This window comes from Ranitomeya variabilis, chromosome 6 (genome assembly GCF_051348905.1).
Source record: "Ranitomeya variabilis isolate aRanVar5 chromosome 6, aRanVar5.hap1, whole genome shotgun sequence".
Classification (NCBI taxonomy): domain Eukaryota; kingdom Metazoa; phylum Chordata; class Amphibia; order Anura; family Dendrobatidae; genus Ranitomeya; species Ranitomeya variabilis.
The window spans coordinates 360,962,641-360,981,899 of record NC_135237.1 but is presented as its reverse complement, the minus strand read 5'-3'; the positions used below and the strand labels follow the sequence as shown (position 1 = coordinate 360,981,899).

The window sequence follows — 19,259 nt, the reverse complement described above, 5'->3', positions numbered from 1 at the left end:
TCCAAATGCATCTTGGATCTAGGGCTCTCTATGTACCAGTCTGTCACTCGTTTACTCATGCTTTTATCATATATTAGATATCTCTTTCACTATATGTATGTGTGTGTGCATGTTTATGTGATGTATGTGTGTGCATGTTTATGTGTGTTCATATGTCTGTGTTTGTATGTATGTATATCTGTGTCTGTGTATGTGTGTTTGCATGTATATGTATGTGTGTGCATGTTTGTGTTTGTATATAAGTATGTGTGTGCATGTGTGTATGTTTGTGTTTGTATGTATGTGTGTACGTGTGTATGTTTGTGTTTCTATGTATGTATGAATGTGTGTGCATGTGTGTCACACTGAAGGCATTCATTTAAGTCATAAGAATAAAAGTATACATAGCAAAAAATATCCTAAAGGATTGCATGTATTTCTAAGGGGTGCAAAAAACTCTAAATTATGCTAAACTGCAATGTTTGCCCTAATTTAGTGCCATGCAATGGGGCATTCTGGTCTTGTAAAGAAAATGTATTAAAGGTTTATTATCATTATTAAGATTAATAATGGAGGAATACAAAAAATGCTGGTTTGATATTTGGAATGCACACAGTTTATATGTGTGTATAGGTTTATGTGTGTGCATTAGCATATATATACATACATAGAGTATGTAGAGAGGGAGCTAGATATATAGATACGTGTGCATGTTTATGTGTGTGTGTGTATATATATATATATATATATATATATATATATATATATATATATATACATATATATACAGAGAGAGAGGGATGTAAATATATAGATATGTGTAAGAATATGTATATGAGTGTATACATATATATAGAGAGATGTAGATACAGTATATAGATATAGATATGCGTGTATATGCATATAGAGAGAGCGCACAAAAGATGTGTAGATATATAGATATGTGCGTATATGCACATATAAATACACACAGTATATATTTACATATAGAGAGAGATGTACATATATAGATGTGTGTATATGTTTATATGTCTATATGCTTATATACATGTGCATAGAGATATGTGCGAATATGCATATATAAATGCATACAGTATATATATAGAGATGTACATATATAGAAGTGTGTGTATATGTTTATTTATGTACATATATATATATATATAAAGATGTATAGAGAGAGATATGTGTGTATATGTTTATGTGTCTATATGTTTATATATATATATATATATATATAGATTGTGAGAGATGTAGATGTGTGTGTATATTTATGTGCGTATATGCATATACTGTATATAGAGAGAGTGATGTAGATATATAGATGTGTGTGTATATGTTTATGTGTGTATATGCATATATGTATATATATAGAGAGAGAGAGACAGGGAGATGTAGATATATAGATATGTGTTTGTATGTGTTTATGTGTGCATATATTTATTTATACATATAAATATGTATAGAGAGAGAGTGATGTAGACACATAGATATGTAAGTGTATATGTTTATGTGAATATATGCATATATAGAGAGAGAAGAGAGATGTGTATATATATAGATATGTGTGTATATGTTTGTGTGTCTACATGTATATATAGAGAGATAGGAAGATGTAGATATATGGATATGTGTGTATATATTTATGTGTGTATATATGCATATATATATAGAGAGAGAGATGTACATATATAGATATGTATGTATATGTTTGTGTGTTTATATGCATATATATAGAGAGTGATGTAGATATATAGATATGTGCGTATATGCATATATATGTATATATATAGAGAGACAATGATGTAGATATATAGATATGTGTGTGTATATATTTATGTGTGTATATATGCATATATAGAGAGATATACATATATAGATATGTGTGTATATGTTTGTATGTCTATATGCATATAGATAGAGAGAGAGTGATGCAGATATATAGATATGTACAGTATGTGTAATGTTTCTGTGTGTATATGCATATATATGTGTATATATATAGAGAGAGAAAGACATTGATGTAGATATATAGATATGAGTGTCTATATGTTTATGTGTCTATATGCATATATAGAGAGTGAAAGAGATGTACAAATATAGATATGAGTGTGTGTGTGTATATGTGTATGTGTCTATATGTATAGATATATGTGTGCATATGTTTATGTGTGTATATGCATATAAAGAGATCTATAGATATATAGACATCGGTGTGTATGCACACATACAAATATATATATATATATATATATATATATATATATATATATATATATATATTGAGAGAGAGATGTAGATATATAGCTATGTATGTATATATGTATGTGTCTATATGCATGTATATAGAGGTATGTAGATATATAGCTATGTATGTATATATGTATGTGTCTATATGAATGTATATAGAGATATGTAGATATATGCATATATGTGTATATGTTTATGTATATATAACGCTTGCTTTGCACAGAGAGAGATGTAGATATTTACATACATACTGCACATGATACCTGCATGTATATATGTGTATATATATGTATGTATGTATATATACCTGAACAAAAAAGCCACTCCAAATTACAGCTATATAGGCCCTGAAATATTTTCCTTCACTTTGATTATTACTCTTATGTAAGTGGTATAGGTAAATGTAGCTAAGCTGCTTTGCATTGACTTGATCATGACTGGAATACACCTTCACCCTGGAATAATTGTGTTCTGTATTCACAACTGCCCTACTGATCTTAGAGCTGCATAGACTCTCACAATTTTGTACCTGTGAATATTTTGATCATTATAAAATTGCCATAAAACAAATCACTATTATGAGCTCCAATTACCGAGGCATGAAGTACTGTTTTATGTAATCATTAAGACATAATGTAGCTTTTCTTATTATTTTATAGCTTCTAGCGTCGATGATGCAACAAAGAAATCGCGGGGGAACCTCCTAGTATGCCTTGATTTACCATGTCTTGGGCTTTCTAAAGACTTTTTTTTTAAAGATTCTAAAAAACGATTCCCACTGTGCGTAAAAGACACAAAACCAAAATGTAGAATTTATAAATTGTTGTCTTGGGTTACATAACCGTCCAGCAAGAAAGCCCAGCTAGAAGAAAAGCCAAAGCATTTCTAAGGCTCCAGTGCTCTCTACAGCATTGTACAGTGGGCAACAAAGAGCCCATGAGACGTGACACAGCATAAATATGTACACATTGCCACAAAAGAACTTCTCATTCCTCCTTGTGGGATCTTACAATCTAAATGGAAAACTTTAGCTAAGCAGGCCTTACTGAAGCCCTATTTTCTTATCACTTCAACTTGTTTCTTAAGAACTTGGATAGAATTCTGGGATATTCCTTTCATTAGTTTGCGTGAGTTGGAAGCGGGGAGGCTGAATGGAAAATACTGTGCCAGCTATTCAGATACAGTACAAAAGCGGGTTGCATTTTACATAACGGTAGAAGCACAAAAGCTATGAAGCATTCAGAGTTTGAAAACTGCTGCCCAATCTGCATGTTGCGTTCTTCAAGGCGAGATCCCTCTGAATGACATTTATTTCAGAGAATTCCTGGAAGGAATTTAGGCGGAAGGTGTGGAATATATCATGCTCCAAGTAACCAACATAATGTAAGAAGTCTCGAAATATGCAGCTAAATAGAAACGTTCTGGGTGTGTCCATCGGCATTCACACCGAGCACTTTCCAGCAAAGTACTTTTGTCACAGCCAACAAGATCTTTATAGAGCTCGGCTTTATGGTTATTTCTGCAATGAGTTGCATTGGCTGCTCCAGATAGGAGCATTAGGACAGCGAAAAACACTTTACATATTATTTAATGGCCTTCAAAGTCTGTAAAACTCCTTTTCTTTCTCCCAATGTTGTGTAGTGATTATATTTAGAGATCCTCTGTAGAAACAGAGATATTGAGCCATCAGGGGAAATATGCATTGCTCAGCTAGAAAGTTTGGTGAACGTCTACTCATTTGCAGCTCTGTTCAGGTCTTTTAGTATAAAATATGCGTAGTTAAGCAACATTACATAATCGGCATTGTGAAGTCTGCCAGCTATTATGTGGTCATGAGGTTTTCCAGTTACTCAGCGTTCTAAAGCTTCACTGAGTCAGTTCTTTCTGAATCTAACATGGCCGCTCCTGAATAGGCAAACACGGAGTCATTTTGGTTATTCATATGGTTTTTTTTCTACCAAATGTAAAACATGTCTCTGCTAATTCTATGACTTGGTTATATCTGCATCTAGTTCAGTCCTAGTAATGATATTATTATATAATGTTATGTTTCGTTGTTGTACTTTCTGTTGAATAGTGTATGTTTTATACTTTTATAATATAGCTAAGACTAATGGTGCAGCTATATCTAATAGAATGGCTATATCTATACATGTCCAGATTGAATTTTTCATGGTGACTTCTTCACTACCATAACTTCAAAGATACATTTGTTTCTCACCATACACATAGCACACAACTACTCTGAAGTAATTGTGATTGTCAAGGTATTTCGAAGTCAACATTTTGTGTTTGTGTTTTTTGGCATTTCTCCTTAAATATTGTACCATGTGGCATTTCTCCTGCAATATTGTACCTTTTGGTATTTTGCCTTCAATATTTTGTGCCTTTTGGCATTTCTCATTCAGTATTGCACCTTTTGGCATTTTTCCTTTAAAACTGTACCTTTTGGCATTTCTATACTCATCTTGTTTACTTACAGTATGACCTTTAATAATTCCAACTGAATACAGCATCAGTAAAGCAACATGTATATATAGCTACATATCGATAGATATTAGACAGAGTCATACATAGATATGTATTTATTCAATCTACAACACCAAACATCACTCTCTTATATTTGTTTTAAACCACAGTTTACCATGGGTGAGCTAAGCTTTTGATGTCACAGTTTTATTCCGATCTATGATCATCTGTACAATATAAAATAATTGAAAGGCAATAAATGGTGTGTACCAAACCAGATACCAACAAACACTGGAAAACCACACCCATACAATACATCCATTCCACAATAAAATTATGATACCAAAAACTAAAAAAGACCTAATATGGGAAAAGTATAGATATGGATGTGTGTTCCAATATTGTCAACAAATACATGTAAAAAAGTCAATTAAATTATCACTTACAAGTAATATACACAAATATTGAGTAGGGATGTTAGCCCCGTGTAGTAATTTTTCTTTTACTATTGTGTATGTATATATATTTATTGTTACAATATATGTGGTATAGTACAGGCAAAAGATGAAATACTTCCTTCTATATTTCCTAACGATACTCCGGTATAGGAGCCATAGTACACTTCCAATATCATACATGTTCAGAGTAGACAATAGAAAAACATATACATCAATTCTTTAACAAACTGTATATACTATGTGCTTAAATCTGGATATGTATTCAAAGAAAGCACAGAGATAGGCAAGGATAGGCATTTGTTTTTTTGTAAAAAGGTTGTAGCCAAAACCCATTCGGACATTTTTCACTCATGCAAAATTCATTAGAACATCAAGCTCAGAGCCAGAAAACAAAGCCCTGTCAACTTTGGATGAGTAAGCATATAGCCCTGTAGGAAGCCATCTTAGAATTAGGGTAGAATGCCACAAAAACCCAATAATATCGACCAAAAACATAACAATCGAATATCCACAGTATATTACAATAGCCACCTTACAGTGGTTGTAGTTCTCATCTGAACGATACGTAGCGGAATAATTTACTACAATGCCTTCCCATGTAATCATTTTGGCTAAGTCATGCCTAACTGGGTAACCAGTGGCAACTACCTCTCCATCCTTTTTCTTCCAAGCAAACGTACAATATTCTAGGGAGCCATGAAAGGGATATGTTAGTCCGGGGATATTTCTTTAATTGCTTATTGCCTAAATCATGAAAAGATCACGTGTCTGGTAAGCATGGACCGCAAAGACTAATCTTAACAAAACTCCATAGTTTGCAGAAAATAATGTATTTCTCATATAAATCAGAATTCATTCACCCTTCAATCCTGTGTCCAATAAAAAATATTTCAAAAATATAATACGATCACCTTAATTTTGCAGCTCGTAGATATCAAGGGTTACGTACAAAATAATCTTATAACCACAATAAAATGCTTCATAATAACAAAACGAAAATGTAATATGTACCTTGTGTATGTCACAATGATGACGCTTATTCTTTTTCCAAGGAAAAATGTTCTTCGGATCCCAAAAAGTTATATAATCCAATTGTGTTGTGTAAAACCAATTTAATCCATACTTGATGTCAATAATCCTAGGCTCAAACCCCATCGTATCTTCACTTTTTACACTTAGTGCTTAAAGGTAACACGTCTGGAAACCAAATTCACCAATTGTCTCCTGTATTTAATAAATCCGTATGAATGATCTGCATGGTGAAAAATAGAAAAAGTTAAATATTTTTTGTGCAGCGTGTATAAAAAAAATTAAAATAAAGGTACATTGGAATATTGTTCAAATATTGAGATTAATTGTTACGTGACGTTCAGTTTTCCATAACTAAATCTATGCTCATTACATACACAAAGCACATGTCTGTATTCAGCAATGGTTCTAACTTCATTAATAATTTCATTAATTAACTATTAATTATATAAAATAATAACAATAAGATTCAATTTATTATATTTTAAATAAAGATTGGAATAAAACACAAAAGAAAATAACTATAAAATTGAGAACTTTGTTATTACTTTATGCAAGCAAATATGAATAAGTTTGTGATGGAAAGTGGTACAATACAATATGACATGGCAGTGTAGCTGTAGAGAGCGCTGTTGGAATAAAACAATGGCTCATTGATATGAAAGAGCGAGCAAGGGTTTCCACCAGTATGACTATTACTTCGCCAATGTATGGGCAGAATAACTGATTGAGAGAATAAAAATTCACATTCTGATACTTTTTTGTGTACCCCAATAGTACTCTTTTATATTACAAATAAATACTAGATATATTCAATTTTTTTCATTCAAATTGGCATCTAAAATAAAGCACATGCATGAGGTAATAGCTAAAAATGTATAAGGTAAAAATCCAAATGTACAAAACCCTCACTGGTAACTGGTATCATCTATGTAATATGCGTGATATGAATTTTTATAAAAGTCCACCATATTGGGCAAATATCCCCTTCTCAGTACATATGGCTTTCTGAATGCAAACCATTCTCTAGTCTAGCATCTGCAAGAATTACTTTTATGTGGTCACAAGAATATTTCAGGACACTGGAGTAGTATATACAACCTATTATCACAATTTAACCATTTCCCTTACTTATTTTTGAACAGTAGGAACATTGCTATATATTAAATGGTCTATCCAAAGTTTATGACTTTTCTACAGTTACTAGTAACAGACATGATCAGTAACTCATCTGTTAAACAGAAAAATGCTTGAAATATTGGATTTATGGAGTAACATATCTTGTCATTGAGATGAAAAGGAAAATTTATACTGGTACAACACTTTGGTTATACGATGTCTCACTAATTCCAAGAACCAGATCTTTCACCGAATCACAAAGGCCCGAATGTGAAAAAATATTAATATTCTCTAAAAAAGTCAAATGACAAAAATAAACAACTTAGTTAAAAGATAACTAAAAAGTAACAAGAAAATTACAAAAAGCCTTTGAGACTTCTCAGCGCTACGTGAAACTTCTCACGCTGAGAAAACTTTAGTCAAAGTTTGGAAACTTTTCGTCAATGTCTAATTTTTCAGCTGTGGTTAAAAATATTGTGTTAGGCGTCATTTTAAAAACTTTTAAACCTAATTTACCCAATACATATTATAATGCTCTGTATTCCATACAGATAATAAGAGGATTAAATCAACATATTAGCTGATATAACATTTTAAACAATAAAGAAGGAAAAATAAAATGAGTGTGCATTTATAAAAAAAAAATTGCACCCCAGTTCCCATTAATTAGAACGCTTTCACTATCCAAAATAACGAAGTGCAAGAAGTTATATTCTATTGGCAAAGTTTTTCCAACAATAATTAAAATTCAAAAAAAACAAAAAACAGCTCAAGACATAATAAAGTAGAAGTTAAATTTGATGTAAATATGTACAATGTGCTCAGGTATTGTAACCTAAGCTGCTGGGGAGTGAGAAAACTTACACTACACCTGATCTCTGCCCACACACATCCCACTTAACTCACCTCTAAAACAAGAAACTTCTAAAGCCCCTTTGTGACTTGCAGGTAACAATGACATTGAAGTCCCTCATGCAGGAGTTTTGGAAGAAGAAGACCACTGCAAGGCTTAAGGACTGCTGCGAGATAGAGATGCAGATAAAGAGTTCTTCAGACTTTTCCTTTTGTTCAAGTTCTCGGAGCAAACAAAGAGCTGGAGCTCTGCAGCAGGTTTGTAGCTCCCACCCTCACCCTCCTCCCTTGTCTAGTCAGGAGCACACTACCAGATCTACTGCAATTTCTCTTACTTTGTCAGGAAACTTTTGTCCTGAATTAGCTTCACCCCCCATCCACAATGACTTAGGTAAACTTTATAGTAGATTCATAAAGGCTAGCAAGTGGGTGAGAAGAAGTCTGACTGTTCAGTGTCCAAGGATGTTCCTCTTTGTTTGGGCTGTTCTCCTGATGAGGTAAAGTCCTCAAATTCAAGTTGATCCTCTAAGACCCAAGGTTGGAAGGGAAAGGGTGAATGGAGAAGCTGATGATGCTGATGAAGATATTAGGTGTGAACCCTGCAGTGTGTCTCCTCTGTCCTGTCCCATCCAGGACACTCCCCTCCCACATCTCATTGTCCTTGGACTTAGGTTCAACAACAAAGAGATGAGCTAGGCGTCTCACCAACCTACCTGTTGCATAGCCTGCAGCAGCATGGAGAACACTTACTACAAACCAGGTCTTCTGCGATCCTCCAGAAGTTTCACTTGTTTCACAAAACAATTTGGGACCAGAATGAGTTTGCTGGCACCTCCCACTAAACAAAAAAAAAAGTGCAGGGCAAGGATGGGTATCCACAGCAACTGGGAGTTTGTTTGCAGGGCTCGTTTGTGGTTCTTGCTTCTCCTGCATCATGTCAGCTTGGTAGCCTTCATCCATGGTGTAAGCACTTGTTCTAAAGTTGTTTTCCCAGGGAATAGTTGGTAGTCACTCAGCTCCTCATCTCTTTTCTGCTTACTAACTGCATGTTCCAGCAGCAGAGAGAGAGGAGGAGGGAGTTCAAAATAAACACACAGCCTTTAAAGGCACAGCCCGAATACTACAGCTGTCTGGTCCTGGTTTGGTTGTATTTCTTCCAAAAAAACATGTAGTAGTTGTTGTTTTTATACAAATCTGTGATATAGCTTTTACGACAACTCTTTGTGGTCAAACTACAAAGAGAAAACTTCTGCATCAAAACTTTGAAATAACTTTTTCTATATACATAATGCTCCAAGTTCATTTTCGAGTCAGGGTTATTTATGTGGATGGTTTTATCATTATGTTTGTTTTGATAGTGCAAGCATATACATTACATGTACAAATCATCAACATTACAAGTAAAAACATAAAACAAAAGGAATGAAACCCAATCATTTTATACCTGTTCGCATGTAACTGTTTCCTTATATACAAAGGTCTAAATTTTACATCTTTCTATAGAGAATATAGCTGTTATTGCAGGAGAGCTGTGCACACCTTTTAGGGGATGTAAATTGTGCCTTCGCATAACTTGCTACCAGGCTGTAAGGATAATTTATTTTATAAAAAAGCCACAAGCAATAAATCATAAAAGCTGAACAAAAGTTGAGTCAAATTGTAAGTTCTGATCTCTTAAATCTGCATATATACTGTACATTTGTATATATGTATATACAATATATGTACAACATATGTAAGTGCTGTATACTCAATATTCAGAAATGTGCAGAGAGAAGAGGTGTGGCACTTACCTGGAATAAAGTAAAAGGACTTGGACGGGTTCTTCTCTGTGTGATTCATATGTCCTAAGGACAGGTTAGCAAGCTGTGAAAATTACTTGGAGCTGCCTCTACGTTATTCTTGGGTCCAAACAAATATTTTCAAAAATTATTTTGCCTGCTTGTCGGGCTGAAAAATTAACACTGTAAGTACAGCAGGTATGAGAAATGGATGGGACTGTAACCCCCCCTCCCTATCGCTGAAGGAGTTCATTGTTACTTGATGTCCTTTCCCTCCCTTTCTCTTGTGCTCTTCCCAGCAGAACAAAGAAACGGAGCTCCCAGCCTGGTGTGCAAGTTTAAAACAGGCTGAAGTACTTAGTAGAAGCTACTTCACAACTTTGTAAACTCCGTCTCCTCGAGAAAAGTTGATATATGTAATCATTTGGGTAGAGTGCAAAGCCGAAAATCATCAAGGATTCAAGATCATTAAAACAAAGGCCATTCTTTCTTATAACTTCTTCTTCATTGTTCAGAATCACACTTCACGAAACAGCACCCTGGTCAGTTCTGGAAGAGGTGGAGCGGAACAGCAGCTTCAGTGCATGTGTGTATAAAATCTGTAAAGATGAATATTTTGTGTGTATACACAGTGTAAAGGAGAATAGTGACACATGAGCATGGGGATAAGATTCAACACAGTTTATTTTACCATTTTATCAGGATAGATAGATAGATAGATAGATAGATAGATAGATAGATACAATAGATCACTAACATAACTGATATATGCAAATCTAAATTTCCAGTTGTCATAAAACTGCATTTTGTATGTGTCAAGTAATGTAAATCTAAGTTTGATTATATTTTTTTTCTTCAAAGGCTACTTTCACACTAGCGTTAACTTCAATCCGCCACAATGCGTCGTTTTGCCGAAAAAACGCATCCTGCAAAAGTGCTTGCAGGATGCGTTTTTTCCCCATAGACTTACATTAAGCGACGGATTGCGACGGATTGACACAAGTCGCAACCATCGTGCGACGGTTGCGCCGTGTTGTGGCGGACCGTCGGGACCAAAAAACGCTACATGTAACGTTTTTTGCTCACGACGGTCCGCTTTTTCTGACTGCGCATGCGCGGCCGGAACTCCGCCCCCACCTCCCCACACCTCACAATGGGGCAGCGGATGCGCTGGAAAAATGCATCCGCTGCCCCCGTTGTGCGGCGGAGACATCGCTAGCGTCGGGAACCTTGGCCCGACGCGCCGCAACGGGCCGAGCCCGACGCTAGTGTGAAAGTAGCCTTAGTGAAAAATGTAACTTTTGTCTACAATTTAAAGTTACTATTGTAATAATACTATACTGTGAAAATAAATACAAAACTGGACGTGATGATTGCATAAGCGAGGGAGGGAACCAACAAAATAATATTTTATGCCATAACTAGTAAAAATAGAAAAAGACTTGGACTGTATATCTAAAAACCATACATTGATTTAATCTCTTAGCTCTTTTCACTTGGTGTTGGGGCTGTGTGGTGCCATTGCTGCTATAATACTGTTCCTGTGCAGTGTTGCTTCCCGGAGTCCTAGGTTTGCCTTGCAGCATGGGTGTTGGGGGGCACCTGGTTATAACCTCTTGCTGGTAAGCAGTCACCTCGGTGGTGGTCATGGTGCCTCACTTTTTACACTAGAGAACCACTGAGAGCTTTACTGTTACGCAGTGTGGCAGTGGGCTTCATGCAGCACTTGATCATAAAGTTAAACTAAGAACTAAATATTCCCAAAAATGAACCCCACTTGACATCGTCACAGGGCAAGTGGGAAGAGCCAGTCAAAGCACCAGAATTGGCTCATCTAATTGTCATGGTTTGTCTGGGTCGGTTCTTCTAGGGTTAATTCCTGTAGCCTCACATTGAGGCCGGCCTCACACTAGCGAGTTTTACGGACGTATGAGCGCATAAACTACGTCCGTAAAATACGCATTACACACGGCCCAGTGATTCTCTATGGCCCAGATCCTATCTGCCGTATATTACGCATCCGTAATATACGGTCTTGTACGGCCGTAGAAAATCGCAGCATGCTGCGTTTGTCACCGTATTGCGCAAAAAAATCGCCAATGAAAGTCTATGGGGGCGAGAAAAATACGGATTCCACACGGACCAGCAGTGTGACTTGCGAGAAATACGCAGCGGTGTTAGTGAAAAGCCGGTAAATCAATTGCTGGCTTTTCATTTCTCCTTCACAAACCCGACATGATATGAGACATGGTTTACATACAGTAAACCATCTCATATCCCTTTTTTTTTTGCATATTCCACACTACTAATGTTAGTAGTGTGTATGTGCAAAATTTGGGCGCTGTAGCTGCTAAAATAAAGGGTTAAATGGTGGAAAAAATTGGTGTGGGCTCCCGTGCAATTTTCTCCGCCAGAGTGGTAAAGCCAGTGACTGAGGGCAGATATTAATAGCCTAGAGAGGGTCCATGGTTATTGGCCACCCTGGCTACAAACATCTGCCCCCAGCCACCCCAGAAAAGCCACATCTGGAAGATGCGCCTATTCTGGCACTTGGCCTCTCTCTTCCCATTCCCGTGTAGCGGTGGGATATGGGGTAATGAAGGGTTAATGTCACCTTGCTATTGTAAGGTGACATTAAGCCAGGTTAATAATGGAGAGGCGTCAATTATGACACCTATCCATTATTAATCCAATTGTATGAAAGGGTTAAAAAAACACACACACATTATTAAAAAGTATTTTAATGAAATAAACAAACAGGTTGTTTTAATATTTTATTGCTCTCTCAATCCACCTGAAGACCCTCGCTCTGAAAAATAATAAACCAACAATATACATACCTTCAGATGATCTGTCATGTCCCACGAAGTAAATCCATCTGAAGGGGTTAAATAATTTTACAGCCAGGAGCTGTGCTGAAGCACTTGCTCGTGCCTGTAAACCCCGGGTGCTGAAAGGAAAGCAGGATGATCTGTACTTACCTTGAGTTGCGGTGATGCACCCTCTGCTGGATGTCCTCATGAACTGGAGCCTTGAAAAAGTTCCCACGCTCGAGTTCATATGAGGACATCCAGCAGAGGGCGCATCACCGCAACTCAAGGTAAGTACAGATCATCCTGCTTTCCTTTCAGCACCCGGGGTTTACAGGCATGAGCGAGTGCTTTAGCACAGCTCCTGTCTGTAAAATGATTTAACCCCTTCAGATGGATTTACTTTGTGGGACGTGACAGATCATCTGAAGGTATGTATATTGTTGGTTTATTATTTTTCAGAGCGAGGGTCTTCAGGTGGATTGAGAGAGCAATAAAATATTAAAACAACCTGTGTGTTTATTTCATTAAAATACTTTTTAATAGTGTGTGTTTTTTTAACCCTTTTATACAATTGGATTAATAATGGATAGGTGTCATAATTGACGCCTCTCCATTATTAACCTGGCTTAATGTCACCTTACAATAGCAAGGTGACATTAACCCTTCATTACCCCATATCCCACCGCTACACAGGAGTGGGAAGAGAGAGGCCAAGTGCCAGAATAGGCGCATCTTCCAGATGTGCCTTTTCTGGGGTGGCTGGGAGCAGATGTTTGTAGCCAGGGGGGGCCAATAACCATGGTTCCTCTCTAGGCTATTAATATCTGCCCTCAGTCACTGGCTTTACCACTCTGGCGGAGAAAATTGCGCGGGAGCCCACGCCAATTTTTTCCGCCATTTAACCCTTTATTTTAGCAGCTACAGCGCCCAAATTTTGCACATACACACTACTAACATTAGTAGTGTGGAATATGCAAAAAAAAGGGGATATGAGATGGTTTACTGTATGTAAACCATGTCTCATATCATGTCGGGTTTGGGAAGGAGAAATTAAAATCCGGCAATTGAATTACCGGCTTTTCACATATATCGCACTGAATGAAATATAAATACAGAATATATATATATGTATCTCAATGACATATATATATATATATACTGTATATATGTTTTAACGAACATTTGAGCATATAAATCCATTAGATGTCGGTTTTGCAAGCCTGCGAGAAAATATCACAGTATGGATGCCATACGGATTACATACGGAGGATGCCATGCGCAAAATACGCTGACACACCCTGCCTACGGATGACATACGGATCACTATTTTGGGGACTTTTCTGCGTATTACGGCCGTAAAAAACGGACTGTATTTACATACGCTGAGTGTGAGGCCGGCCTGATCCTGGGTGGACTTTTTATAGCCTCCATCTGGGAGTCTCCTTTGTCAGTGATACTTTCGCCCTTGGCTAAGTGTATTGACCCCTGAGTGAGTTTTGTGCTGTGTGCTGGTTTGCTTGATTCCTTGGCTTTTTGACTTGGTCTGTTCTCTGGATACTGTTTGTTGGATTCCGTCTCTGTACTTTCTCTGTCCATTTGGTATTGACCTCTGCTTGGCCCCTACTATCCTTTCTGTCTAGTCCCTTGGTACCGTTACACTATCCCGTGCTCTGACCCCGGCCTAGTCTGTTTATGTCTCTGTCTGTAGCTCTGTTCTTTAGTTACCTTTCTAGGAGTTTTCCTTCAGCTTATAGCTCCCTGGAGCTTAGGCCACGCCCTCCAGCAGTCAGGTGATTCAGGTCCTGAAGCAATCTCTCTCCAGTCTTGCTTGCCCCGCATTCCTTGGAGTCTGTGGCTATCTCCGGGTCCTGTCTTCCCAGGGGATAGCATCAGTGAGTGTCACTTAGGGTATGTGCACGTCAGGATTTCTTGCAGAAATTTCCTGAAGAAAAGCGGAAATTTTCTGCAAGAAATCCGCATGTTTCTTTTTGCGTTTTTTTCCCTTTTTTTCGCGTTTTTTTTAGCATTTTGCAAGCGCAATTAGCTTGCAGAATGCTAAAGTTTTCCAAGCAATCTGTAGCATCGCTTGGAAAACTGATTGACAGGTTGGTCACACTTGTCAAACATAGTGTTTGACAAGTGTGACCAACTTTTTACTATAGATGCAGCCTATGCAGCATCAATAGTAAAAGATAGAATGTGAAAAATAATTTAAAAAATGGTTATACTCACCTTCTGCAGACAGCCGATCTCCTCAGCGGCGTCCGTTCCTATAGATGGTGTGTGCAGGACCTTTGATGAAGTCGCGGTCACGTGACCGCGACGTTATCGCGGTCATGTGACCGCGACGTAATCGCAGGTCCTTCACACACACCAGCTATAGGAACCGAAGCGGCAGCGTGCACCTGAGAGGCAGGAAGACTGCGGGGCCATCGAAGGTGAGTAAATGACTATTTTTTATTTTAATTCTTTTTTTTTTACCAATTATACGGTGCCCAGTCCGTGGAGGAGAGTCTCCTCTCCTCCACCCTGGGTACCAACCGCACATGATCTGCTTACTTCCCGCATGGTGGGCATAGCCACATGCAGAAAGTAAGCAAATCAATGCATTCCTAGTTGTGCGGAATCCCCGCAATTCCGCAAATTTAATGAACATGTAGCTTTTTTTTCCGCCATGTGATTTTTTCGTGGAAAAAAATGCAACATTTGCACAAGATATGCGGAACACACTGAAAATAATGGGAGGCATATGTAAGCGTTTTTTTCGTGGTTTTTTTCGCTTTTTTATCATGTTTTAATAGCGAAAAAAACGCGAAAAATACTGAATGTGTGCACATGGCCTTATAACTCCCTTCGTGAAACTAATAGATGCGCCTTTTCTAAGTCAATATCCATGGCCCCTTACTAGCCTGAGAATACCAGTCACCAGCTGTAAGGTTTAGCTTGGCTGGATGTCAGAAATGGCGGGAACCCACACCTTTTTTTTTAATTATTTATTTAAAAAATTTTAAAAAACGACCAGCCTTTATTAAGTTGACAGCTGAGGCTTGCAGCCTGCAGCTATCAGTTTTACCTGGCTGGTTATGAAAAATACAGGGAAACCCACCACACCGTTTTTTTTTTATTATTTATTTAGCGTGCAGGCGCTGGGTGATGAATACTGCTATTAGTGGCAAAAGGTGTAGGCTGTTGGGAGTAGTAGTCCCATCAGCCGTCATCTGTGACTGGAGGTAAACTTTTTACCTCCGGTCACAGCTGCGGTCTCACGCTGTGACAGCGAGGGAGCCGCAGCTCTCTGACCGGCGATAACGATCTTACCGTAGATCAGAGGCAGTGTTTGGCAAACACTGGATATTCAGGTACCCCATTCATGTGAATGGGGACCGGGTTCGGGAACAGTTCTGGTACCCAAACCAAACTTTTTTTAACTGTTCGGCCCAACCTGACAGACCCGAACATCCAGAGGTTCATTCTTTACTAGTTCTGATACAATCAGAGTTTCTAGATGTAGCTTGTAGCACAGCTCGGAAAGCTAACCCGTCCACACCACAAATCTCTGTGTATATTGTTTACTGACAGAAAGCTGCTAATTAATGGTGGGAGCAGAGTTGGACCAGGTATCACACAGGCACCAGTCTGGGCAGTGATATTCTCCTTCTGATAAGACACTCATTTTATTGAAACAACAGTAGACAGCCTAATAAGTGACACATTGCTGAAATCAGTGTTTCAGCCCCTACATCATTCTGCTCCCATATTTCATAGCAAAAATCTGCTGACAGATTCCCTATAATATTTTGGGCAGAGTGAAGATTTAGTTTTACATTTCTTAGAAGCTTTATAAATGCAAATATGTATTCGCTTTCTTCATTATTGTTGAAAATTATGCGTTAAATAAATGTATTTCTAAGCTAACAATAAAGAGGCCATGGCTATATACAAGGTCTCAGAGCAGAGGCTGAAGTGTAGCAGTATATACACTCACCGGCCACTTTATTAGGTACACCATGCTAGTAACGGGTTGGACCCCCTTTTGCCTTCAGAACTGCCTCAATTCTTCATGGCATAGATTCAACAAGGTGCTGGAAGCATTCCTCAGAGATTTTGGTCCATATTGACATGATGGCATCACACAGTTGCCGCAGATTTGTCGGCTGCACATCCCAAAGATGCTCCATACAAGGCAGGATGGATCCATGCTTTCATGTTGTTTACGCCAAATTCTGACCCTACCATCCGAATGTCGCAGCAGAAATCGAGACTCATCAGACCAAGCAACGTTTTTCCAATCTTCTACTGTCCAATTTCGATGAGCTTGTACAAATTGTAGCCTCAGTTTCCTGTTCTTAGCTGAAAGGAGTGGTACCCGGTGTGGTCGTCTGCTGCTGTAGCCCATCTGCCTCAAAGTTCGACGCACTGTGCGTTCAGAGATGCTCTTAGGCCTACCTTGGTTGTAACGGGTGGCGATTTGAGTCACTGTTGCCTTTCTATCAGCTCGAACCAGTCTGCCCATTCTCCTCTGACCTCTGGCATCAACAAGGCATTTCCGCCCACAGAACTGCCGCTCACTGGATTTTTTTTCTTTTTCGGACCATTCTCTGTAAACCCTAGAGATGGTTGTGCGTGAAAATCCCAGTAGATCAGCAGTTTCTGAAAAACTCAGACCAGCCCTTCTGGCACCAACAACCATGCCACGTTCAAAGGCACTCAAATCACCTTTCTTCCCCATACTGATGCTCGGTTTGAACTGCATGAGATTGTCTTGACCATGTCTACATGCCTAAATGCACTGAGTTGCCGCCATGTGATTGGCTGATTAGAAATTAAGTGTTAACAAGAAGTTGGACAGGTGTACCTAATAAAGTGGCCGGTGAGTGTATACAGCACGCTTTAGTGACACTGAAGCTGCCAGCTAATATCACAGCCTCTATACAGTGAAACTCCAGAAAATGTTTAGCAAATGGTAAATGGCTACCAGGTTCATGTAACCAACCAATTCTGCTATTGCTTTGAGTTTGGTCCCTCATGTCCCAATAGATGCATAGTGGGGGCTCTGTACACTATATTCCTTTATTACCTCAGACAATTGCAAAGTGCTCCATTGCATTGGAGGGGCAAGAGCGAAATAAATAATGGACCTTGTATGTTACATGGCCCTGGTAACTCCATGTAACAAGTTATGAATATTTGCCTGGTGCTCCACTTTTATAGAATCATTCTGTTATGGTACACATTAAATTCAATGTCTTTACAATAATATGTGCAATTTAATTGCCAAAAAATACTAATATCTGAACAATGGGACGATGTTGCACATTTCTGAGTTATAAAACATTGTTATAACTGTAGAAAAAGAGACATGGACTGCACCGTCAAAAATCATTCATTGATCTACTGCTGCTAGGCAAAAAGTTACAATACTGAACAAGAGGTTCGTAGTAATAATGGGCAAGCCTGCTTGGCACTGTTCGATTCTCGTTCGAGCATAGTGGTGCTCGGGCACGCTCGTTACTCTGCAGAGTATCACGTGGTGTTCAAGAACATGCTCAAGTCCCTCGCCCTGCATGTTTTGCATGTGTTTTTCAGCCATTAATCATAAACGGATTGTTTGCCAATCACGGTAATACCTTAGCCATGTTGGCTACTGACATTACTGTGATTGGCCGGCTGCATCACATCATCGGGTTTATACAAGACCCGGTGATGTGATGCTCGCCCCATTGTACGCTGGAAACAAAGTTGCTGGAGAAGGGAACGTTTGCATTAGGGGCATCTAGGAAGGGTTTATATTGCCTTACAGTCCTTGCTACTGAAGTCTTTAACCAAAAGTAATTTTCAGGGCTACATCTATTCTATTCAATATACCGTATATACTCGTGTATAAGCTGACCCAAGTATAAGCCAAGGCACCTAATTTTGCCACAAAAAAGTGGGAAAATGTATTGACTCGAGTATAAACCGGGTGTGCATTGTCCCCTCATCCCCATCCTGGTATGCATGGTTCCTCATCCCCATCCTTGTCTGCATGACTCCTTTTTCCCATCCTTTTCTGTATGGCTCCTTATTCCCTTCCTTGTCTGCATGGCTCGTGTGACGCCCGAGAGACCGAGGTACCCAGCACCAGATCAATGAGGTCCGTCTCTTGAGCCACTAGTGGCTAGACCCGGTGCTGTGGCCTCAGGCGATGCACAATGGAAGGGATATCATGAAGGAACAGACACTTACTTGATCAGCAGCAGGTCCTCTCAGCTGTGATGACCCCGATCCTGGATCGATGGCTATTGTCCAAATGAAAGACTGAGGCGCTGAAACGTTTAACCAGTTTACTTCAACAAAGAGGGATTTGCAACCAATACTGTCACCGGAGTCTGTTTAAGAACTCTGAATTACTTTGACCCTGTCAGGATTTCCACCTCTTATTATGCGCAGTTTCTGTATGGCCCTGCTGCTGTGTGTGAACTGGCTGCCGACCCAATCTGTCTCTTCTGTGCTCTGGTTCGACGGACAAC

At 38.5% G+C, this 19,259-nt stretch overlaps 1 long non-coding RNA gene across 9 annotated transcripts in view; it reads right to left on the bottom strand.

Annotated features, from left to right (window-relative positions):
• Window positions 1-9,153, bottom strand: part of LOC143782488 (uncharacterized) — a 435,273-nt gene extending 426,120 nt beyond the window's left edge. For 3 of the 9 annotated variants that reach the window (XR_013216965.1, XR_013216963.1, XR_013216966.1), the window contains exons 1-2: window positions 8,870-9,152; window positions 6,168-6,408 (exon numbers count right to left, since the gene is read on the bottom strand). This is a non-coding gene — a long non-coding RNA (uncharacterized LOC143782488). Of the gene's footprint in view, window positions 1-6,167; window positions 6,409-8,210; window positions 8,397-8,869 lie in introns of those variants that run through there. The other 6 variants (XR_013216972.1, XR_013216973.1, XR_013216967.1 and 3 more) reach the window with 5 other exon arrangements.
• Between the last annotated feature and the right edge of the window lie 10,106 nt (window positions 9,154-19,259).